This window comes from Perissodus microlepis, chromosome 4 (assembly GCF_051167445.1).
Source record: "Perissodus microlepis isolate ML-2025 ecotype Zambia chromosome 4, ASM5116744v1, whole genome shotgun sequence".
In the NCBI taxonomy this organism is placed as follows: domain Eukaryota; kingdom Metazoa; phylum Chordata; class Actinopteri; order Cichliformes; family Cichlidae; genus Perissodus; species Perissodus microlepis.
In genome coordinates this window covers 6,834,328-6,860,507 of record NC_140464.1, presented here as the reverse complement: position 1 = coordinate 6,860,507, position 26,180 = coordinate 6,834,328, and the positions used below count along the sequence as shown (strand labels likewise).

General features: G+C 38.8%; 1 protein-coding gene across 2 annotated transcripts in view; it reads right to left on the bottom strand.

The window, feature by feature from the left end:
- Positions 1–26,180, bottom strand: part of asic2 (acid-sensing (proton-gated) ion channel 2) — a 402,072-nt gene that overhangs the window by 58,588 nt on the left and 317,304 nt on the right. The gene's annotated exons all lie outside the window — the stretch shown is intronic.

The window sequence follows — 26,180 nt, the reverse complement described above, 5'->3', positions numbered from 1 at the left end:
ACCAACACTGAAAACCAGAGGCCTGCACAGGGAGTATAGAAACCCTCTGGCTGCCATGCAGTCTAACTTAAACATGAAATGGTCCACAGGGAAATAAATAATAGTTGTGAGCAGGGTAGGATTAGAAAATGATAGAAAACTTGAAAGATAGTATATGCTAAGCAAAGAAGGCGCTTTGTTAAATATAAATATGAACATCAGTACACAGCGATTGATGGTTTTGGAGAAAATTAAAGTGCATTTACTGGTTTGCTTGGAGGGGAAAGCACTTGTTAAAGCCTGAAACAATTGAGCTCAGACCTCAAGTGACATTAAGTTTAAATAGATTTGCAGCCTCTAATTCAGCTCTTCATTTTTTTTTTTTTCACACGCCCAGTGGAATGACAACGTTCATCTAATGTAAAGATCTATTACGCCCAAACTTGGTATTATGGGTATAGCCTTACAGGTGTATACTATATTGTAGACAAAAAAGGCTTAAGCTCAGATGGCGCAACTGCTCTAACAATTATTTCAGACTTAAAACAGGAAGTTATGACTTATAGCTTAACCCCAGATGTGATTAGTGCAAATAAACCCCTGGTCTCAAAACGAAATTCAGCCTCCATAGTTTAACCTTTTCAGGCCATAATTGATATAAAGTCAGTCCCAATGCTGTACGCTGTTATACATCATTAATGTATGATCTTCTGAAAGGACACAGCATCAGGTGAGTGTCTATAATGAGGTGGAATAAGTTTGGTATAAGCAAGGATAAAATTTAGCAGAGAAAAGGCAGCTTTTTGAAACTGCAGGTATTATTTTTTAAAAGTTCTATCTTAAGTAAATGAATCTCCCGAGTTTCAATTCTATATGGCCCAGAGATTTTGATATGGATTGCAAATCTGATGGTGCAGCATTTATCATTGGTATACGGTAAAACGCAACACATCCGCCTTTATCATCACTGACAGGTGCGCAGGTGTTTTTTCTCACACTAACATTCATTATACTTTTGCAAAGCTCAAGCAAAGTGAGAAAAATGATTGCCGGCAACATTTAACTGGATCCAGTCCTGCAGGCTGAATAATAAACAAGAAATAAATAAATAAAAAATAATAATAACCTGGCATCTACTGGCTGATATTGACATGTATTTGTTGACTCATGCATGTAGGCAGAGCAGTGCCTTAGTGTGATGAATAATAATCTTTACTGGCAAAGAGAATGATTAATGAGCTTCCCATTACTGACACAGAGACCGTATGCAGAGAAATGTGGTCGCCTGCTTAGTGTAAAATTTAAGGGGTACAAGCAGCTGTGTGGGATGCATTAGTGTTTAGTATTGTGTGTCTGTGTGTGGATACAAGTCTACTCAATGTGTCTGAGACATCAAAAAGAAAACAGGTGCTCTATGTGAAATGTAAAGCACCGTATTAAACAAGGTTTGGGGGAGCAGTGTGCACTGGCTTAATTAACACTTAAAACCGGCTAACATCACTGGGCAAATTATTCTCAAACCATCTGAAAACATGAATAAGGTGTTCAAAGTATTCTTTTGCTGCTACGCACAAATATGAGCCACATCCAGAGCAGGTTTTAAAGATAAGGTCAAGTCATTATTCTTTTTCTGTATTCGGATGCATCTCTGCATTTCTTAAATCCACTTCTCTCTGTCTGTTTTACAACACTACGTTGACTCATTAAAATGACCCTTATTTAATGAATGAACACATGTAGTGACAGAAAACAGCAGCAGGAGAGCTCTACAGTCTATTTCATTAATCATTGTATCTCACATACGCTGGCTAATAACTAATCCCAATTACCTAAATGTGAAAGAGAGGAAACATCCGTGGTTATTTTAAGTCCGTCAAAGATGACATGTTAAAAAAGTGCTAAGGCTGTGAGACAGCACATACAGAACACAAAGGACAATCAAAGTTATTTGCCTATTAAAGAGAAATGGCTAATTTTCTAGCAGGCATTGGCTTTGTTTTTATAAAAAAAAAAACTGCTTAATTTTACTCCTTTGGTAAGAAAGACGTGAGAAGGCATTGAACACTGAACAGAATATTAATAACAAGCTCAAAGGTGGGTTCAACTGTTAGATAGGTTTATCTATAATTACTATAATCAGGACAGAGGCAAAACCGTGTGAATGCTCTTCGTTTTTTATTTCATTTTATAATTTATTTATTGGTATTTAAACCTTGAAATTGCTCCTGAAACATCTCAGGGAGGAAAGTTTGCAGAAACAACCCGAAATGAAAACTTGCGCATCTTGCTGGCTACACTACCGCAAAACTACTCGCCAGGCACAACCAACAACTTCTGCAAAATAAACCGGAGACTTATTGTCCACAAACAAAGAAGGAATCTCAAAACAACAGGAAGAGACTGATATATTGGAACATATGATGACTGGGGGGTCAAAATTGATGTCGTTGAGACTGTCAGATTCTGATCCACCATCTCAAGAGCATCTGGTTGGGAAAGGCTCTGCTTCTCCAGAATGACAATGATCTCAAACACACTGGCAATCAGTGTTGGTCAAGTTACTTGAAAAAAGTAATCAGTAACTAATTACCGCTTACTTCCCCCAAAAAGTAATCCCGTTACTTTACTGATTACTTATTTTCAAAAGCAATTAATTACTTAGTTACTTAGTTACTTTTTAAAAACACGATTTACAACCTGAATAGGTGATAAAGCGATAGATCTTTCAGCCCAATTCTACTTTTACTGCATAATCCATCATACAAAATGTAATCAAATGGAAAAGTCTCTTTTTAAAACTTGTTTCATCAGTTTTAACCTTTTAACTTTATGCATCAAGAAAAAATTTAATTATATGCAACATTCTCTGACTGGAAGAAATTTGTTTAACATTTAAACTTATTTTCTGCACATTCCAGCACATAAAATATATTTTTTGTGTGTTTACACTCACTCTTTCAAATAGATGCAAGTAAAACGCAGCAGAAAATAAATAAAATCAAAGACTAGCGGTCCTGTTGCTCTATTTTCACCTGTAAAGCAGGAGTGGCGTAGGCGGAGGTTTACCCTGGTGCAGGTGTGCCGCAGCGGTCAGTTGAAGAATCCGCGAGTTTCTCTGTGAGTTTCCCATTACGTCATAGCGCACTCGGTGCTTGCTTGGAAGTTTAGGGGGGGTTTTTCGCTGTAAAAAGAAGTTTTCTTCCCACGCACAACGGACGCTAATGTTTTTGTCACTTTTTACGGAATCAAACTCAAAGTAAGGTCAGTACTTCCACGCTTTAAACGCTGCACGCTCATACTCTCTCCCGCACTCGATATATGATCCACTGTTGATCTGCACACAGCTGTTGTCACGAACGTCGCACTCGCTTACGTCACTGTCATGAGACATTCTTGCAAAGAAATCACGGTTTTAGTAACGCAGTAACGCAGCGTTCCTACGGTAAAGTAACGGTAATCTAATTACCGTTTTTGCAATAGTAATCCCTTACTTTACTCGTTACCTGAAAAAGTTACTGCCCATCTCTGCTGGCAATGCAGTAAAAGCATACACACAATGGAACACTATTAGTCATGAATTGGACTCCCCAAAGCCCGGACCTCAACAATATTGAAGCAGCGTGGGATCATCTCAACAGAGAACAGAACAAAAAGCCAGCCAACATCCAAAGAAGAGATTCAGAATGTCCTTCAACAAACTGAGAGAACTACTCCTGAAGTCTACTGAAAAAAAATCTTTCCTAAGAGAATTCAGGCTGCACTGAACAATAAAGGTGTTCAACCTACTATTCAGTTTCAAGCTTTTGAGAATTGTCCAGACACTGTTTTTGGCTTACATATTTCATGTACATATATGTTTGCACGTGTTTCATACGCACCAATTTCCTGTTTTTGTAGCAAAAGAAAACAATGCGAGAGACTTTTGTGCAGTACGATATAGTTTGTGGCGAAAGATGCTAGGACTAGAGAGTTACATAACATATGCAGTGGTTTTCAACCTTATACCATGTGAATAGCAGGTGTTACTGAAAACAAAATAAATAAATAAACAATTAATATTACAGCAAGTATTAATAATATATATAAAAGTAAACCTTTGTGGAAACACCTTGTAGATTTCCTGCTCTACCTTACCTCTTACCTTAAGCCTCTTGGGTGGAGCTTCATTAATAAAGGAAAGTCATGTAGCGGTATTTGCCTCCAGCTATGTTGTCATTCTGAGCTCTCAGCCATTCTCACACAGCTGTAATTGCCCAAAGAGAAATAGCTTGATGAAGCGTTTCAACTTGAGCCTAAAAGTCGGCATGTCCCACGGAGTCATGCCAGGATGGGAGGTGCGATGAAAGCCTTTTCACAACCTTTCAAAGGCTTTGCTCTGATAGGTTTTCTGCATGCGGAAAGCACTCCTCGGTAAATGTTCATCTTTACCTGATGCAGACCTGCAAGAAGTTAGGCTGAAGTGAAGTTCTGAAGCGATAACAAGCGCTGATCCACTTCTCGCGTTCTTTGCCTGTAAACTACTGGGGAGTGTCCTCCAATTCTCCAGTTATCTCTGAGGGGAACTGCACTAACAGCCTGCTTTCAACCTCAGAGAGCGTTAACAGGAAACTGCAACCAGCTTGGATGTTTGGCCTTATCAGAACACTGATTTTTACAAGGACATGCAAACTCTCCCTCAAGCCCTCAAATTTATGTGTGCACAAAACAGACTTTCAATGCAATCCTCCAGATGCCATCAATAAACATTCTTGTAATTAATCACAATGGCTGATTTGCACAGTTTTGCACTGGACATATGGCAAGGCTTCATGTTTCCACTATTTAAAGCTCAGTGTTTACACAAACTACCAATCAAAAGTTTGACGTGCACACTTTGTAACATATGGAATAAATAAATGAATCAATAATCATTTTAACAGAATACTGTATCTACATCGGCAGAGAGAGGCGTGTTTTAAAAACCACTGCAAGACTGTATAACCCTAATATGACTTTATCATGTTAAAATGCTGATTATTAGATTGTTTTAGATTTTATTAGATGATTATTAGATTAAAAACAATTATGTTTGTAAAAACTCATACCTGTATTCTTGTTCTAAGAAATTAAGGACATCTCGTGCATGAAACTGTCAAAAGCTTTTAGGCTGGTTTTGGACAAAAAAGTCTCTTTATTGAACAAAATAAAAAACAGAGCTTTAGCCTGGGAGACAGTTTGTAAAGTGTATAACTGAGGAAGAGGACAAACACATCAGAGCCTGATGTTTGGCTCCTAACCATTCTTCAACTAAGGGTAAGAGGTGGGGCACACAATGGACGGGTCAACAGTCCGTACAGGGTGCGTCACAGAGACGGGCAATCATTGAGGCTCACACTCATTTCCAAACCTGTAACAGCCTGGCAAACCAGGACCTTCTTGCTGTGAGGTGACACTGCTAACCACCACACTAATTTGTCACTCAGTTACATTTAATAGCATTAATTTCTAATTAAATATAGATTACAAAATTAACTCCAAGGACTGGCTGGTGCAGTTACTGGTACTCAAATCTATTATGCTGCTGTGGGAACAGTTTAATAGGTGGATCGTATGATCTGTAGGAAGGGCCTGTTTAATTAATTCAGCTTCCAGGAACCACTTGAGGAGTTAACAGTCGAATTGTCTTTAGAATATTTCATCTAATTGAAGGTCGCCAAGCTGTGATTGTTAAATTACTCCTTACAAAAAGTAGCGTCTTAGAGGGACGAAAATATAATTGAAAATCCAAATGATTATTTATAACCTTGTTGATGTTTTGATTTTTTTTTGTAAAATGTAGCTTTCATTTAGAACATTTTGCTCTCTGTGTGACACATGTCTTTTAAACAGGAATTTATTCCTCAGAATATCATAAAAAAAAGCAAGTCAGTCATTGTTAATGAGTTTTCAGCCATTTTTAAAACACTTTCCACAACTTGTGATAAAAATAAACTCGATCACCTTTGTGTGACTGTAATGACTGTAATTACAAAATGATGCACTGATCAGGAAACCAGTCACGTTCTCTTTTGTACCTGCATATCTGTTAAAAGCTCAAACTAGCACACGCATACAATCGCACAAATTACACTGAATGTAACAGGTAAAACCTTTAAACCTAAGTGGGAATAAATTCTTCTTTTTATCCATTTCCTTTAAAAAAAAAAAAAGGGAAAGTTTTATCTTGGCACAAAATCCATTCTTAGTGAGCAAGTGCCAGAAAAAAAGTGACTAACCAATATTTGGTTTTCCCCTGCCATTACAGCCCAGGCAGTTCGGTAAACACAAGCACGATTTGCATACTTTCAGACACTGAAAAAAATGGGCAACATGGTGGTCTGGAGATTAGCACTATTATACACACCGTGACGCTGAATTTGATCAGCGGAAGAGAATGGATGGACAGATGGAATTGGAATATAAATTTGAAGATACAGTATTTTATTGTATGCAGTCTATGCTTACTTTGACACGTTGACTGCCTATGTATCAGACTAATTCTTTTCTTTACCATTCCATATTTAAATATTTATGTTTTAAAATTAAGTTGAAATGAAATATTCCTAGACAGACCTGAAAGATGGAGGCTTTACCTCCCATTCTACTTTGAAATATCCTGGGAACCATAAGTAAGCGAAGTGCTCCATTGGGGCAAAATGCTACTATGAAGTCTTTAATTAATAATATTATGCGGTTTTAATTAAATTTGATATTTTTCATATCACAGTTATGTTTGCAATGAGATGAAGTGCAATTTTCAGCACGACCAATCTCGTACAGGGGCAATTAAAAAAAAACTACAATAATTTCTAGTCAAGGTTTATCACTGGATGTGAGTCATCAGCCACTTTTCCAACACAGAACTGGGATTGATCACAAGGACCAAAGACTGAATTAAGCTCTGGGGGAATTATTTTATTCCACGGGACGTTCTTGCTCGGGTGTAGTGCTGTCTGAATGTTCAGGAACTCTGGGGGTGGGCTTGCAACACTGAGCATTTCTCATTATAGCCTCTCAAGCAGCTTACATGCAGCATTTCAGCCAGTCTGCCTCACTCATCTCACAGTGATCTTTAGTTCAATTTGCTTGTGTTAAATCACACTGTAGAAATGGTTTGTTATTATATGTATGTGCAACTTTCAAATGTATCCCCCATTTAAATGAAAAAGACAGATCACAACGGCGGTCGGTTGCGGTAAAAGACGAGTTGAAATGGGGAAAGAGGTGATACGCACACAAAGAGATGTTTGTGAATGTAACCACATGCTGAGGATGCTCTACTCTGTGTGTCTATACCACCTGCAAAACAGAGACACAGACCTGCAGCTCTGACACAGAGAGATCAGAAGAAAGACAGATAGCAGAGGTGTAATCTGGTCATTTAGAAAACAGCCATGTGTACAACAAAAATCTTTAGACTGCAGTGGAAGCATAGACAATAATGCAGGAGTTCCTTGAAAAAAGGTTTCTGGTACTGAAAAGTTTCCAAGTGCTTTGAGTAGAAACACAATTACTCAGTGAGGAGCAGTAAACTACATGGATTACAACTTGCTTCAGATACTCTTTATCTGCTGCAGATAGTTTATTTTTTACACCTGCCAGGTCTTCTTTTGTCCGCCACTCTTCCAGTTTCAGATTTTTTAACGACACAATGCAAACCAGGCTGAAATACGCCAAGTTTTTGGCTAATAGTTCTTTGAGAATTAATGTGCTGGAGCAAAAATATTATTTTATGCTTGTCGAACTGTGTTATCTGCGTTTTTTTGTATTTCAACTAAAGAAATAGGGAAACTTTTTTGGGAACAGGCTGCTAATTTAAAATGCGTTCCTTGTTAAGATGTCTGTTATGTGTAAACACACCCATGGTTCATCGCTTGACCTTTTTTGTGCTTGCATGATTTATAGGTCCGTGTTACGTGGCTCAGCAAACAGAAAAATATCCCTCTGAAACTGATCAGGTTCAAGGACTGAACCTAACATGACTGAAAAAGCAACAAACATGCAAAACGGCGCTTCAGTAAGCCCGGAGAACTCTCGCTCGCGGCCGCTTTAAGAAGTTTCAAGAACATCTGGCTGCTTGCAAGTAAAATACAAAGAAATGAGGAGCTGCTCATCGTGTTTGCACGGTACTCTGCAATTATCTCATAATTTTTGTGATCTGGTGCACTGCTGAAATTCTATTTTAACATTCTTCTAATGAGTATTTGTTGGCTCACGCTAACATCAGTGGTTTTGTCTTTTATAATTGTGCCAAATCTTTCTTTTTTTACTAATTGCTCTTGAGATTTACTGATACTACACCTCTTTAAATCTGGTTTCAGTGGCAGATTTATCTTTACCTTTCCAGGCTGCTAATGCCTCTCTCTTAACATTTGGTTTTGGGCTCTCTTAGGAGAGAGATAAATGATCCGATAGTCAAGCTTCTGATCCAGCAACAGGATTTAGTGACACTTTCCTGACAACTTCCACTGCAGCAGCCAATAATTACTCAAACTGGAAAATAAATGGCAGCATTAAGTAGTATTAGTGGTAAATGGTGGTGAGGGTTTTGACTGAGTGTTCTCTATTTCTCTCACCATTCAAGCAACAATACAACCTTGAAAGCCAAAGAGAGAGCCCGTCGGCCCGTCAATTTCAAGACGAAGAGAAAAGCAGCTTCTATCAAGAAAAGTCGAGAGTGTGGAGAGTGGAGGCACTTAAAAAGCCTTATTTAGAGCATGCACGTCTCAACAATAGCAATGTTGTGATGGTCAGTAGTTACAGCATAGTTTGTTCCCCATGGGTAATTCAGATGTGATTATGTCTGTGGTCTATAATAAGGCAGACAGAGAGACAGATGCAGGTGGACAGACAGTGCGAGGTAGCAGTAAATAGAAGGATAGGGACAGTGTCATGGTAAATAATGAGCTTGGGGAGCTCTTCATATCCCCGTTGCTTCCTGTGTTTAAAGAGGTCAGTCACCAAATGGACTGCAGGCTAATTGACTTTTAATTAGTGTCTAATCAAACACTTAAGCAGCTATGCCAATACACACAAACACTGTAGCCTCTATGCAGAGATCCCCACAAAATGCCTTTCAACATCAAATGTGAATTTAAAGCAAACGACTGCAAGACGCGTCTGATGAGCCACCGGCTTTTCTTGCAACTCAACCTGGTCTTTAAATCTTCAAGGAAGATAAATTACCTTGTAAAATGCTACTTTTAATGACCGTGCATTGTGAGGAGTCGTTGGGGACCATTCATTTATAAACTAGTGAGCATCTTGTAACTCAGAAACAGCTATCACTTCTTTTTGTGAATGCAATAAAAACTGAAAAATAATTTACAGGCAGATGGGCAAAAACGAAGCGGTTATTGTTCACTCCTCCTCGGTCTTTTCCATGTCTGCTGTCTCTTTTTTTTCACCCTCATCCTCCCTTCACATTTCTATTTGAAAGCCGTAGGTCTGTATAATAACATTTAATGTGAGGATTGTCGTGGTTTTCTGATTGCAGTGAAAGTGCCTGTCACCGGCAGATCAACACCTCCACTCTGAGCTCAATGCCCTGTCACGCCCACTGTGGCTGAGTGCCGCTTCGGTTTGGAAAAGAATTGGAAAGGAGGAAGCAAGAGTAAAAAACAGCAAAGAGGATAAGATAAACATCCTTTGAAATTAGAGACAATGTGACAAAGAAAGATTCACACCAAAGTTAGCCATGAATAAAAATACTGCCAGCACAAAGGGAAATGTGCAATTCCAGGAAACATTTAAAGCCCTTGTGTGTGTCTCCTGCAGAGCAAAATGAGGACTATGTGGTTTACACACGCAGATAATACAGTCTAGCATTTGCCACCGATGAGTATCTGTGTGGGTGTGAAGAACCATCTAAGATATGGTCTGATTGTTCTCTCCGATGAGGTGAATGTCAATAGGCATAGTGCTCTCCCAGTGTGAGTGTTGCACCTTGGGCTACGGTGTCACTGACATTTAACTCTGACGGGAATAAAAATCCTTCTGTAAGGTGACTGATGATACAAGCCAGCTGCGATGACTCAGCCACACTCTGCTGAGCTGCAGTGATAAGTAGAGAGAACTCAGTCCATCTCTTCTCTGATTGAGCTCATTGTGAAGCAGGAACACTCAGTGACAGCCCAGCGAGGCGGCCCGGCAGCAAATGAGAAGCCACCAAAGATTAATATCTGCTACGGCTCTACGTCGCAATGACCGTCAACAAATTAATGTACTGTACATAGAGTCCAGCTTCACAGAACTGTGGAGTCTCTGTGATTGTCTTTAATGTGAAAAAGAAGGGGGGGGAAAAACACCTTTGCGATGGGATGGAATCACTCCGAAATCATGAAAGGTCAAAACCAAACACATCGCTTTTCACTGTACCAAAAGGTCACCTGAGGCATAATTTCCACTGTGGATATCTCTCAACTGGATCTGGTTACTGTATGATCACGTCACGGTAGGATGAGTGACTTTTGGCATCTGATGTTCCACAAGAAGGTAAGGCCATTTATTTTCTCAATAGACAGATTTAGACGACTCACACAGCTGGAGCATGAAACCTTGCTGACTGAATTTCAGTGCAAGTTTTGAGAAGGTTCATTAAAACATATTGGTTCTTTGATGGAAAATGTTACAAGCCTATGTCTGCAAAAGATTAAATTCAACCCAGGGTTGCTGTGGGGCTGGAAGCCTATCCCAGCTCGCACTGGTTGGAAAAGCTCTAATTAGCAGCATTAAAATTTTACATATTTGTCAATTTTCCCATAATATTTTGGCCCAGATTTAAATAGAGCTTACAAAATATGTTTTCAGTTTTATGATTATCTACAGCCATCCTCCACATCAACCTGCTGGAAAAACATGATTTCTCAGAGATGCCCCTGAAATACCTAAAATGTGCTAAATTATCCAGGTGTCTTCTGTGTGTTCTACCAATTTTCAGTTATACCAGATTGATGAGCAGCAGGGACTGCCTTTCTGTCCCATTTTTTTTCCAAGCTACAAATCACACTTAATTTTTGATTAGTGGGGCTCTCTGAAGAGGTACTCAACTGGGAAGCAGCACTGGATATGCTTCCTTACACAGATAAAGAAAAGCTTTGGACTCAATCTGCATATTTTCTGGAAATAAGAATATGTGATGTGGTGCTATAATCAGTGTGTCCTTCCAAAAACATGCTTATCTTGAACATACAGTGAACTTATTTTTAGGAGGAAATATTACAAGCATGCTTCCACCTGGAGATTCAATGACATGACATGTACAACTTTGCATTTACTTGCAAAACTTGTGCAAGACTTGAATATTATCAGAGGCATTCCCTATACTTAGCAGGTACCCTGGAATGATTGCAGAATCAGCAGGCTATCACACATATCTTTTCTCAATCTCCACATTTGTGTGCAAAAATGGTCTTCAGGTATCAAATCATTTGCTATTCCAAAAGCTGAGCTTAGGAATGAGACAGAGGACATGCTGAACTCTGGAGGAAGAAGTGACAAAGAAATCTAACAGCTTTTCTCCCCTTAAGGAGCAAAAGTTTCTAGGTGGGAGGTCTTTAAAGGGAGGTAGGAAAAAAAATTCTCTGGGGAGCTGTCAAAATGTGCAACAAAGCCAAAGCAAATGTCTTCTTAGCTATTTTAGCAAGAAAATGTGCAATATTCAATTTGCAGCATGAAAAACTGTTGCACAGCTAAATGCAGGGTAAACACAGGTACAACGTGGCGTGAGGGAAAAAAGTCCCACTGAGTCCCCTCCAGCTATAAAATGGCAGCCTCATATCTTTCAGATAGCCGCCATCGGCTCCCAGTAGAATGAATCCTTTGAATGGCCCATTAAATCATTAAAACAACCTCCCATTCAGAAACCTCCGCTGCATAAGTTATTAACTACACAGAGCGTCACACACAACACTAAACTCTTGCTAAATTCTCACAGGAACACTTGAAACGATCAAAAAAGAGAAGATAAAAAGATAAGGAAAAAAAAACCCACTAAAAGTTTAACATGGAATTTCAAATCTACATGAAATCATATTGCCTCTTTCTTACAGCATTTCTTTGAACAGCCAATAATGAAGCCATCTTCTCATTTCACAGAAATAAAAGTTCGACTTCAGGCAGCTCTGACAGCACGTGAGAATGCCAGCTGTAAAAAAAAAGATGTTTCACCTCATCAATATACACATTTTTATAGGCTACATGAAATATGACTTTATTAGATTTTAGTTTTTCTTGCAGGATTAAGTGTGATATTCAAAGTTTCTACAAACAAGTGTCGGTTTAGGCCAAAACTCTGTGAATTCTATCACATGAGCACAAAGTGTTAAAATTAGTCATCGACAAGAAACCCAAAAAGCCACTTCTGTACCTTCTGTTAGGTCAGCCCAAGTCTCTTAGTGTCCCATGCATTCATTGTGCAGAGGTTATATTTTCTTTTAGCAGATGGATGGCGAGAGCCCATGCTAATGAATTTTATGGTTTCCATTTGTCCTCTAGCCTCACATCTGTCCATCCTGTCCCTGAGCTTATTGCATTTCTGTGGAGATTGAGTTTAATGCTTTACAGTGGCCGTGGGAGTTAGTGGGATACTCTTTTTGCTACTACTACAGTAGCCTCAATAAATGTGATGAATCCCAAGAAGGCTTTAAACTGCACTGTGAATTTCCAAAAGTGAAGTGCTACATCACTCCATAACTGCTTTAGCAGAACTTGTGGTTTTAGGCAGTTTGATCTTTGGCTATTTATGAAATGTAGTTTGTGTATTTTTCAAAAAGAACAAGAGGAGGAAAAAATATTTAATGCCAGATTCTTTTGCTCCAGGTTTATTTTCTTTGTCTGGCACACAATGCTCCCTTAAAACCCCTCCACTCATATTTTCCTTTATTTGAAGTGTACACAACCAGCCACACAGAAAGAAAATATAAATAAAATATATCCCTTGTCTCCTCAATCGTCTCTAAATGTGTTCTTTTATTTCTTGAGTGTCTGGATGTCTAGACCTATTCTGTACCTACGACTCAGCCTGCCTGGCTGCATAGCCACGCAGTCACAAATCGTTCTTCAAATTGTGAGCGACAGCAGGCTGCTTGCTGGAGGCGACCGGGAATCGTTGGAAGCAGGCCGGAGTTTTTTCATCCATCTAACGTTAGGATGCACAAGCGGGAGGAATGTCCTGGGCATAAAGGGGGATCCATATAAAACACAATATAATTTAGAATTTGTGGTGAAAAATTAAGCTTGAAGCTTGTCTTACTATATTTTTGGTTATTTTTTATATCACTGGCATATTTCTTTAGAGTAAAAGAAGACAGAAGACCTGCAAATGGTAGAAAAATAATGAAAATAACTCAAAACAGAAAGGTGTTTTTTTTTATCATGGAAACACTGCAGATAGAAAACTGCCAGAAGACCAGCTATATATATATATATATATAAAAAATGGCCAGAGTAAATATTGTTTCAGTGTTGAACCCCGAGGCTTGGACTGATAGTTTGAACCGCAGCGCCGTGTCAGGCCACTCAGTCCTTCTTACGCTGAACTGTTGGTGTGATGCTGCTGCCCGAGGCTACTGTCTACGCTGTCAACCACTCCACCACTGTCTTCGTCACTACTTTATAAACATCTCCTCTTCTCTTGTCAATGTTTTGAAAGATTCAAATGAGAAAGTTTTGGAGTTCAGTGAGATTTGTATTTGAAAAGGCAAAGCAATTCAGAATCTGAGACAACAGACAATGAAGCGCTGGTGAAGACGAGAACAGCTTAGCATCAAAGTTTACTCAGAAAACAGGCTCTATATAAATACACACATTTGCATACTTTATCCAGATGTTTATGTATGAAGAACGGGGTGTGATGGCTGAGAGGAAACAATTTGCAAAACATAATCCTATATCCTAGATATAAATAAAACCAACACATTAATTCAGCAACTCCCAAAGCACCGAAATTTTAGGAAAATACTAAAAACCTGACAGACACACTTGATCAAAAGCATATTTTGTAGGTACTACTGTCCAAAATTACTCAGAAAAACTGACTTTCAGCATTTTGTATTAATCTGCTGCGAGACTGCAAACAATAAAAAAAGCAGCATTGAAGAAAACAGGATCTTTAGTAGAGCCGTTTTTAGCGGTCAACTTGGGAGATGGGTGTTGCTGAAGTCCAGAGGTTTGCAAACCACACTGAAGTTGAGTTATACATAAAAACTAGAATCGAATCAGGTTTTGTGTTTGAGGATGTGATTTGTCATAAGCAGTGAGACGGTGTGTGCAATCTGAGCCCTCAGAATTTATTCTGTGCCTGATATCTGGCTCTGATGCACACAACAAGAAGGCAAGCTGCTCTCCAAATCAGAACGTGCAAACAGTACTGTTACTTTTTCAGTGCCTGAATAAATCTAGAACTTCCCAACTTCTGACTGGATGGGAAAGACGCACACTTGATTGGTCTGAGCCAGGCTCAGCACAGAGCTACAAATAAACTTTGTGTAAACATCTTTATTTTTGATTTTATTTTCATTAAATCTATTTGGTAACCTTAGTGTTCCTTGCCAGGCTCTGTGGTCTTGCCAACAAATTACAGCTGGCAGATAAATAATAGTCCAGTAGTGATACTGCAGATTATCAATTGCATAGACCTGACCACAAACCTGCAGCAAACAGCGTATGAAAACAGCTCTTTGTATCTCAGTAATGAAGCTGTTTTGCCATGAGACTGCCGCCTTAAAAAAATGTAATCCAGCAAAAGAGACGAGGCAGTTTGACCATATCTTTGTGAAAACAACAGTGGGAATTTTAAAGAAAGGTCTGATTACTAGTCTTTACCATAAAATGAGATCTTTTCATTTCAAAGAAAAATACGGCAGAGAAATTGTCTATTCTTCCTGTTTTGACTGGAGTACTGCAGTTGTGAAACCCCGAAAAAGAAAATCTTATATCCCTTTAACACCGTTTGCTGAGCTGATCTTGGAGACACTTTTTTCCACTCTGTTTCATGTTGATTTCCCTCTTCATCCTTCATTTTATCTTTTCCCATTCTCCTCTCTCCCCAAAGTCTCACTCTTGCCTTATCTTGCCGTTCCCCCTCCACATCTGCCTGCGACCCTCCAGTTCATCTCAATATTTGCTCCAGCAACTAGGAAACAGTCCCGGTGTGAGAGAGAGACGGTATGCCCAACACACTCTGTATCTTTAAATTAAAAGAAAAACGCGGATGACAAGCTAGCGATGATGTCTTGGAGGAGAGGGAGAAGCACTTGAAGGGTGAGTAACACTGAAGAATGAATACTGGATAAAAATCCTCAAAGAATTTATTCTTTGAGGAGGAAGTGAAACTAAATATAGAACCCAAAATGAAAGAAATGCAATCAAAATGAGTCAAATTATTGGAAGATAACAAGGGGAAAGTCAGAGTGCACAAAAAACTGACCTTTCAGCATGAAACTTTTAATAACGGTATTCAGACAGCTCGTCATTAAGTTTGTAACTGAAGTCATTAGCTGACCTGTTCACTTACAACATCACCCTCCTCTATCTTCTGCTATCTGCATGTTGGAGAGTCTACCATCTTTCCTCACTTGGCCCTTTGGCATTTTCTGACTGAAATGGAGATGAGTACCACGCTTTCAAATCAAGAGATTTGAAAGCGTGAAGATGAAGAAGACTGAAACACCATATTTGGGCTACCTTTCCTGTGAATAGGGCATTTTTTTCTTATTCTGATAACCTTATTCAGTGAATTTAACAGCGCAGATGAGTCATACATGTTCACGTCAATGCTAACTAAAGACTAAATTAGATAAAACCCAAAATGTTTTGCTGCAACGATCAGGTTTTCCCCACAAAGGTGAACATAAATCAGCACCTAAAAGAAAAAATAAATTATTCATACTTTCGGGTCTCATGTAGGGCGCAGTATTATTTTTTAAAAATAATTTTCTGACTCATACCTGACTTTTAACAGCCTTTTTTCCCCTCCCTGCTCATCTCAAGTTTGGTCTCCAGCAAAGTTTTTCAGCTCCTCCAGGGGAGATCCGGAGGCGTTCCCCGGCCAGATGAGATATACTATCATTCCAGCGCAATCTGTGTGTTCCCCGATGCCTCCTACCAGCTAAATATGCCCAAAAACCCACAGCTTGTCTCTTCTCCTTTTATGAAAGAAGAGCAGCTTTTTACCCCACATATGAATTCCACACCCGGTCTCTCAGGTCACTACCCAAAGCTCATGGCCAAAGGTAAGGGTTAGAACATAAACCAACCAGTAAATCGAAAGCTAGGGCTTCCACCTCTGCCCCATCTTACTGATCTCATGCTCCACTTTACTGCCGCTCACAAAGAAAAGAACTAAAACCCCTTAACCTGAGGCAGCAATTTACTCTTAGCCTGAAGGAAGCAATCCATTGTTTCTGGCAGGGACCCTTGGCTTCAGACAAACTTTTCTGCACCATAAAGTCCAGTCAGAATCAACAGAAAAAGAACCAGTGACAATCCATAACCCCAACTGAGGCCAAAACCTGCTGGAAAGTTGCTTGACTCAGTACGAAGAATACAGATCAGCTTTCACTCTGGTTATTTAAGGACAAGACATATCCACACAAAACTCTCCTATGAACATGAACATAATCCTAAGTCTTCAGACAGTTCACAAAACACAGGGAATGGTGAAGAAACATGTTTATAATGAACAATATGAACAACTTGAGGGGGTAGGGACAAATAAGTGTATACTTCTGCCTACTCCTTTTCAAACAAATAATGGAATGATATTTTGTAATGATTGTGAAGGCACATGTTTGAAATGTTTGAAATAAAAATGAACTGATGTACAACATGACTAACATATTTAACTCAGCTAACTGAAGAGCATATGTACGGATTGCAACTGTAGAAAATTCCATTAAAACAAGAAACGGTTCAAGTATAAATATTCCCCATCAAGGTCCAGCTTGTGTTTACTTTAACCAATCAAAAGCGCTTTATTTCAACCGTGTATTTTAACGGGGGCCGGCAGACAGAAGCTTCTCTGAAGCGAAAAAGCTTGTTTGCTGGATTACACTATCACTGCACTGTAGGGTACAATTGCCGCTTTAGTGAAGACGTTTCATTCATTTTCTTAGGCCGGTTACCAAAGAACAGCACTGGAGTTTTATATTCAAACCCTGAAACAAAAAAGACTCTTTGCATCATGTTTCCTGAAAACCACTGGAATAGGGCTGATACAGCTGGGAAGAGGGGGGATACTTGGTTGGTTTGGTGGACTTTTTACTGACGATTATAATTTTTTTCCCCATTAAAAATAATGAAAACTATACTTTGGAATTTATTTTCATCATTTTTATTCAAGGAGGGAAGAGCTTTGTAATCACAGTCAGCTGGTTCTTTGAAACATCAAACCACAGTCAAATTCATGGTCGTCTCTTACGATCCGCACTAACTCACGGTGGAAGCACAGCTGTATTCAAACAGTCCAACCTTTTTTCAGCACACTCATGCAGCTTTTCATCCTCCCTTTATCTGTCCAATTTAATTAGAAGTCTTTCGTCCCCGTGCTCCTTTATGCTTCACCTCTTTCATCTTCTGTCCAACACAGATCAATTCTTCATGGCACACTTTCCCGGTCCCTGCTGATGCCGTCAGGCTTTCTAAGAAGCACACAAAACTTTGCTCCCCCCAGCGCAAAGTTTAACATATCTGAAAAATATATGAGAACTTAACAATCCACTGGTTGCCCAGCAGTTTTTAAGTCCAAGTGTACCTCTGGTGGAAAAAAATCAAATGGGAAAGGATCTTAAAGTTACCATGTTGCTGATGGCATATTGATAAATAACTCGTAGAACATATGGAGTACTTCTCCAGAGATGAATTGAAGACACTTCGGTATGAATAAGAAATAGAAAAATGAGCTTGTAGGGGATTAATGGAGAGAGGAAAATTTAATTTAAAGCACCATGTGTATAATGTAAATGTGGCTTCCATACTGTTCACCCCCCAAGTTGACTAAATCCATTTGTTAGATTTTTATTGTTAAATGTGATGTGAATCCATTTGACTCATGACCAGTGGAATCCCACAGGTGATTAACTAGTATGAGCTCTTGCAGGTCAGAGTGAAATCATCTCTGTTTAACCCATTAGCCAGGTTATTAATCAGGGCACATTTATGGTATCTCTGCAGTCTTCATTACAGAACAGGGTCTTACAACCCAGCCACAGGGGGAACATGATATAATTGTGGTAATCCTCACATCCTCTCCATGAATTACTGTGATGTGATTTGATGCAAACCGCAGTGTTTTGTCACCCTGTCTTTCAGGAATCAAGATGCAAATGGATGCTTCAAGTACTGATCTTTATTCATTTGACTGTGCTCGTAACCTGGCTCACAATTAAATGCTTTTATCCCTAGTGAGATTACATTATAAACAACCTACCTGGTTTTATTCGGCACCTGCAGCAAACCACGGATATCTATCCATCGATTGTCTTTATCTGTGTTCCAGGCGGTTGCTGCTCCAGCTGGAGAGAATGCTGCTAAGGCTTAACACAGGTAGCAATAAGCCCAGCAAGCAGCAACTACAGGATCCTGAGAGGGGAGAACTGGGAGTGTACTCTATGCGAGTGAGGGGAGCTGGCTTTAGTCGTGCTGGATTCGAATCTGACAGCCAGCATCTTTAGATACTCCCATAAAAAAAAAAGGAGAAGGAGGACGAGGTCTCCTGTTCTACCACAAATGGCCATGACATAAGGTCCACCCATTATTGACACCAAGAGAAATGGAAAGACATGACAGAGCAACCCCGAGACCCTGTAGAGCCATTTACTGTTCTTCAGGATGCGACAACGGATGAGTCTAGATGTGTACTTTTTTCAGCCAGAGAGAAAAGCTCCGCTGCCCAGAGCAGAGGATGGAAAACTAATGACGTCTCAGTAAGACTAAGCCCTAATCCCCAATGACATTTCTGAGAATTGTTTTTGTAGTCCAACTGTAATGACAGGGAATAAAAGGGAAGATTTTGCTCCTGGTGAGGTCCAATTACAACCACAAGGACACACCAAGGAAGACTGAAAAAGGAAACCCACTCATGTTTGACACTGAACAACTTCAATGCAACCAATAACTAAAGCGCTGTCAAGATCAGCTGGTGAAATATCACTGACCCTTCAGATATATTTATATTTTTAAAAAACAGTTAGGCCCCTTTTAAATAGAAAAGTAGATGGATGATCCTAATTATAGATGAAATATGGACACACCACTGTACTCTATTGCCTCATAAATTACCACAGGGATAAATCAATGCCTCCATGACACTTTTTACTTGTTGATATGAGAGCAGCAGATCATTTACTTTATTTTAACTGTCATACTAGGATGCAACTTTATTCGTATCATTTTCTGTTATGATAGATTTTAAGTCATCAGATACAAAATACAAGTAGCTGAAGTACACAAAATGTCATGGACTTTATTATATTTTATATACACTGTACAAGGATTTGTAAATGTACTGCAATATCTATCAGTATCACTGCCTGAGCTCTGAAACTCATTTAAAGGTCCAACTATATTTTTCTGATGTAGTTAGTGAGAAGAAAAATCATGTTTTTTTCACCAGTTTCGAACATGCTTGTTATTAAAAGAGAAACTGGAGGCTGCATGTGCACTAGTAATACCAAAACCCCATCATTACATCAATAATATCATTAATTTAAGAGAACCTAAAGTGATGTAACTTACTCTCACCCGGCAAAAGCAAAATAAGTGATGTGGATATCATGCATGTGAAGCACAGCAGTTCACTGACTGTATATCACAGTTTGAAGCTGCAACCTCTGTCCTGAAAAAATTAGAGGTAACCTGAAGTAGCAAACACTGCAATTCTGCCAACGGCCACGGGGTCAATATCTGTACATGTTAAAATCTGCTATTTAATGATGATGAAATTGGCCTCTTCAAAGCATCTTCAGAGCCTTTAATAACAAGTTTCCCCATTTTTCTTTAAATTACTTGCCCATTTGGATACTGTTTAAACTCAAAATTGGACAGACGGCAAAACAGATAGCCGGATCTCACTTTCAAGCCACGGAACTATAGTCTGGAACATTTTCTTGTGTTGGTGCATTCTGGAGCATTTTTATTGGAATTATCTGCCAAGTATCACTAGTTGGGAAGTTAATGTGAAAGATTCAAAATAAAGGTACTATAGCTATAGCCAATCCCAGGGCCAACCCTGTGCAAGATGGAGTCAAATAACTAATGAACATGCTGCAGCACTCAAAGTATTTTTAGAGTCCATAGATGAATCTTAGGTTTTGTTCAAGGATAAATTGATTGGTTGTCTGTCTCAAAATGGTCTTCTGTAATATGGATCTGCTGAATGAGTGAGCGAGAAGGCTTATATGAAGAAAAATGAGGGAACGATGCAGCAAATGAATGAAACAAGCAACTTTTCACCGAGACTGTAATGTCTGAAGAGTAATAACTCTCAGTCACTTTTGTCTGCACTTTTTGTGACAGTGAAAAGTTCTGTATCTAAGCACTGAGATATTTGATGAAGACACACAGCTTGTATACATTAACACCGAGTGTGGACTAACAATTAATTATTAGTAAATTACCAAGTTAGCTTGTAGTGAAAATGTGGGGAAAAAATATGAATTTCTTTTAAAACAGCACTGGATGTAAATCCAGCCCCTCAAAACGCTGCTGGAAAATAAACCAAGTATATTTTATCCTTCTTAAGACCTTAACTGGCCATCTGTGTTTTTTAAATATTGATCAATTAATTTCCAGAAGCCAGATATTTTTTCTTCTTCTGTATAGTTATGAAGAAATTTGGACTGAAACCCCTCGTATATTAAGAGGCATTTGCTCCCAGAAGCTTCAACAAACAGTATCATCTTTGAACATATGACACTAAACGCTGCTTCCGGTCTGTTCTTCTCTTCGCTCTTCCAGCTCCAAGTAACACTGCAGGAATTTCCTGACTGCACTACATCTTTCCACTCTCTACATACAGATTACTGCATCACATCTGTTTGAAGAACAAACAGGCATACACTCCAACCTAAAGCAGTAATTGCATCCTGATTTCTAAACCTCTGAATAAACCTGGAAATATGAACAAGAAATAATCATAATAAGCCTCTGTAAACACAGCCAAAACCTGCTTGCAAAGCCAAACAAGCATCTTTATTTGACGCACAAATGTTAAAAATATCTGGTAGAGCTAATTACTTGTTTTATTGTGAATGAACACAGGGCAGACTTTAATCAGAACTGAGGGAGGAAATAACTTTGATTGCTATTAAAGCGCCGTAAAAATACGAGGGGAAAGAAAGAGGAATTTGAATAATTACTCAAACTTGAATAATTTAACTGGAACACTGTATATTCCTGAATAATGAGTACTGCACCCCTTGGGCCAACTGAATTATTTGTGGGACCCTGTGACCACTGGTGTTATTGCCAGTGTCGTTTTGATGAGGGGGGGGGGGGGGGGGGGGGGGGTAAGGGGTGGAGGGGACAAAGAAACTAGAGCTTCCTTTTTATCAGAAAACAACTGGGCACATAGCCTGAAACAGTAAGAAAACGCTGGCAGCAGCAAGACAAGAAAATCTACTCTCCGGTGTTACAGTAACTGTTGCTCGTTTGAACGAACTTGGCTTCAGGGACAATTTTTCTGTTTTGTGTTGCCATTTTCACAAATCACTGTCTGCACTAATTTAAAACAGTAAAATAATCAACAAGTTGGTAGTTCTACCAGTCTTAGACTTACATAAATGAAAAAGGTGGTAAAAATCACATGTTTAATCAACATGTGATTACCTATCCCCTGTGTCAGTTGAATATGTGTCAGAAGACAAGAGGAATATGGATGTCTTTTTTCATTGCTGAAATATACTGATACTGAAAACATGCTTTTAACTTGAGGTATGACTTTAAACCATCAGACGTAGCTTGAGTCATTTTTTTTTTCAGCAGCAGAGGTTAAAAGTTTGTAGAAAAACCTTTGGAAAGTACGTCAGAAGACAAAAAGAGAGATGATTCTAGCTGGCAGGCAACAGAAAAGAGGAAACACATGAAGGCTGAGTTCCTGCCTCTTTCCCGGAGCACGGGAGGACGTCTTTGCACAATTTTCACTTCTTTTCAGAATAAATTCACACTGAACGTGCACGTAAGAGGTTTGTGAGCACATTTTTTGATCAATAATTTCTAAAGTCATCGTCATTGATTTTAGATGCAACAGCATGTGTAAAATAGGGCGGGTGTGCGTGAATGGTACAAATGAACCTCCAACAGAATCAGTTAAATAGTAGAACAAATTCCTTTGTTTGTGGTGAAACACGATCCAGACCAAAACGCTGCAAAGAATCAAAATAGGTGGGGTTTTGTCCTGAAATGACCTGCTTCGTGTTGAATTTTGACAGAGCAGCCTGCAGCAGTTTAACATTTGCTGTTCTGTTGGATACTTTTGTTTTTTTCTCTTGCGCTGAGCCTTTTTCATATTGAAGATGTCAGTGGTTCTGCTCTTGTCCTCAGTGATTTTTCAAATGGCACTATTCTGTCGCATAAAGACAAAACTTGATGCACTCAAACTGATGTGAAAAAGACACGCTTATCACACAACTCACTGATTATTTCCTCATAAACCTCCCCTGACCTACTTTTTTAAAAATCTGTCTTTTCCCTACTCTTCATTTCACTCTACATAAACCTACCAAACACACTATAAACACTCAGACAAAGCAGTACATGTCAACTGTATACCGTATATATGTGTTAGAGGTCTCGTTGACCCATTTGTGGTACACATACATTAGCTACATGTATGATGTATTACTTGGTAAAGCCTAAATACAAAACAACATGACAGTTTCAGCTTGTCTAATACAAGCTGATGCCGTCCTTTGTGCACTATTTAAAGTAGCTTCTTTAAGAGACAAAAACTATTCGAAAAGCTTAAAGTGTGGGAATCTTTGACATCTTAAGCGGTTTTCTGACATTATTTTATATACACATTCAGTCAAACTGTCAATGAAAATGTGTGAACTGCTGCGAGCAACTACAGTAGAAATGATAAATGAGCACTACGGATAATCTTAACCTGCAATACACCTCTCGGTCCAGCTTTCTTGTTAAAGAAAGTGGGGAAAAAACAGCTTTCTATTATGATACTAATGATGCACTTTGTAAGCAGAGCTATTCAGGCTCAGGTTAGTGTAATTGGGGTATTGACTCACAGACCAGAGGGCCATGACAATAGCCTACTACAGGGCTCTGACCTGATTAGACCAAAGAGTAATTAGCTAATAACAATCTGATAAGAAAAAAGTAGCACACATATATAAAACCGCTGTAAGGAATGTAAAAAAAGAAAAAAAGTTGTTTTTTTTTTTTTTATTATTTTGCTGTTTATGATCCAACCTCATCGGAAATAAAGGAGGCACATTAAATAAATAGCATTCCTTGTTGGGGCTTACAATGGAAGCATTTTTTATGTGATCGGTTCTGTTTGTTTGTTAGCACTTTAGCCTCCACAGTTTTCACGATGTCATTTTCAGCTTTTGTGTGTTGGCAGATATCGATAGTAGCTTGAGTTACTTTTATTTTCTGAAAATTGGGTCGAGGTCACACCAAATGTGACAATCAGTAAAAACTTTACATTACCCACAATTTTTTATGGATCTTCTTTAAACTTTGCAACAAATACCAGGTCGCAGATATGTCTGTCATATACCAGGTCATGCAGGACATGACTGGACTTTGACCTTCTTTCTTAGCTCTCAAGGTCAAAATAAATTTCAACAAACCATGTCAAGTAACATAGCATATGAAAGGGCATGAAGAGAGCTGTGCAATACATGTTCCAACATAATACGTAAACATAATTCTTTAAATACGACACTATACGACAATGACGGACTGAATTAACATGACTTAATGTCTCAAGTTTTAAAGCTTACAGAAGCCTAAGATTTCAGGCAATTCTGCTCCAATCATATGGGTAAAGATAACAAAGTACACATTTTTATTATATGCTTCAAGGTCATAGGTTAAAGGTCAGGGTAACACAGATTAGGAAAAGGCTTTAGTTTAGTTTCCATCTCCAAACTTTAAAGCAATTTATTAGTAATTTGGGGACATAAGCACTTTCTTTGCTTGAGTGCTTTAAAGCATTATTTTTCAATACAACATTATATAACACAAACCCATTAATACACTACACTAGATTTCTATATTAATTGTTGGGAATTTCCATATTACCAATGCTGACATCAGCATAAAACATCAAAGTTTTAGTGTTGCCCTTCCCCTTTTTTTGGACCTTCAGAAGGTTCGTGAATCCATCTCAATTCAGATCACAAATCAGGTTTTTATTAACAGCTGAATTCATCTTTAAGGATTCTTACTGTACAGTTATGTGCAGTGGGACTCTGGTCCTAAGTTTGTTCTTTGAGATGGCATTTTTCCTTTTCTTTCTTTTTTTAATCTAACCTGATCTCCTCACTTTAACCTTAATCTCGTACTGGTTGAGCCTTTAGGGGGTGTTGGTGTAATTGCTGTCTAAGAGAATGCATTCAAAGCCCCTTAACCCCAGCATGAGAGGAGACCTGGGCTTTGAACCAGTATCTGAAGGCTTCATCTAAAGTTGTGTATATTTAGAGTGGCTGCCTTTGTCTTGTAAAATTCATGTTACAGCCTGGAGCGAAGCAGTCAGATCTTTCTCTTGATCTCTTAACATTTTTGCCTTGTTGTTGCTGAGAAGCCATTTGGGGATTGTCATGCTTCCGATTTTACTGCTGGAGCTTTTAAACGGGGGCCTCGTCATTAATGCCCTCATATTTACGACACAACAAACAAATCAATGATTTTTTGGTTATACAGTGCAGCTGTTAACTTCCTTCTTCATTTCATTTCATTTTATTGTGTATACAAAATCAATATCTTGTAATATGGTGAAGCGTTTCTGCAAGGCATCCTCGCAGGCTTACTTTCACATTTCATCATTTCCTTTATTACTCTTACAAACATACCTCAAATCAATGAGGTCATTGCAAAGCTTATCTCAAAAAAAAGATAACTTCATTTTCTCCAGCCAAGATTGAATATTTCTGGTCCTGTGTGCAAAAATGATAAAGATGAAGGAAATTGTCAGTTTGAATGCAACTAGCCAGGAGCGTGAAAAGGATGTCAGTGGTAAAAAATGCGGAGGTGTGGAAAGGAGGAGCTGAGGAGAATCTCCTGACACGGATGAGGCCGTGTGAAATTTGTAAATCCTTGATTAGGAGGGATTGTCTCTTCCTCTAAGAGGAGATTAAAGAGGAATGTTTTCTAAAAATGATGCATAAAGTATGAGAATTTGAAACAACGGGGGGACTTCATGAAAACAGAAGTAAACTTTGTTAAATTGGTGTTTCCACAATTCGGACAGGTATTAGGTAGAACACCAGCTTGAGGAAATAAGTCCAGCAGCAGGGGATGGGATGTGGCTGGAGCTGGAACAGCAGGGCATCCAAGGTCTGATTTCTACATTTTAAAAATTCAGTACTCCTCACCTAAATTCAGGTCCAGCAGAGTCGAGATGACTTAACTCAACTCGAAAGAATATTAAGAACACATCTCACTTCAGGGCATATGAATTTTCAACATGAATTCAAATGTTCTATTTTGCTGATTTCCGTACGGTGTTGCAATGGTTAGCACGTTCAGCTCACAGCAAGAAGATCCTGGATTTGAACCCACCGGCCGGCTGGGGCCTTTGTGTGTAGATTTTCCACATTCTCCCTGTGCCTCTTTGGGCTGTCTGTTGTTAAACCTGCTTAAGTCCAAAAAATGTATGTCAAGAAAACTGGTTATTCAAAATTGACTGCAGTTATGAGTGTGTGTGTGTGTTAGCTCTGGATGCTGTCCAGGTTGCATCAGCTGAATGACAGCTGGGATAGGCTGGCTAGAATATGCATTCTGTACTATATTAAGGAATTAAAAGGAAAACAAATAAGTAAATACGAAATAAAATAAATCACTCTGCATCCAAACGTACTCACAACTGCTACTTGGTGGAGCTAATCTATTTAATATCACCATCAACTGGAAAACCAGACTGAAGACGCAGACTGAAGAGTTTAAACTGTTCACTTCATGGAGATTACTTAACATTTCACTGCGTGCTTGATTGAGTATCC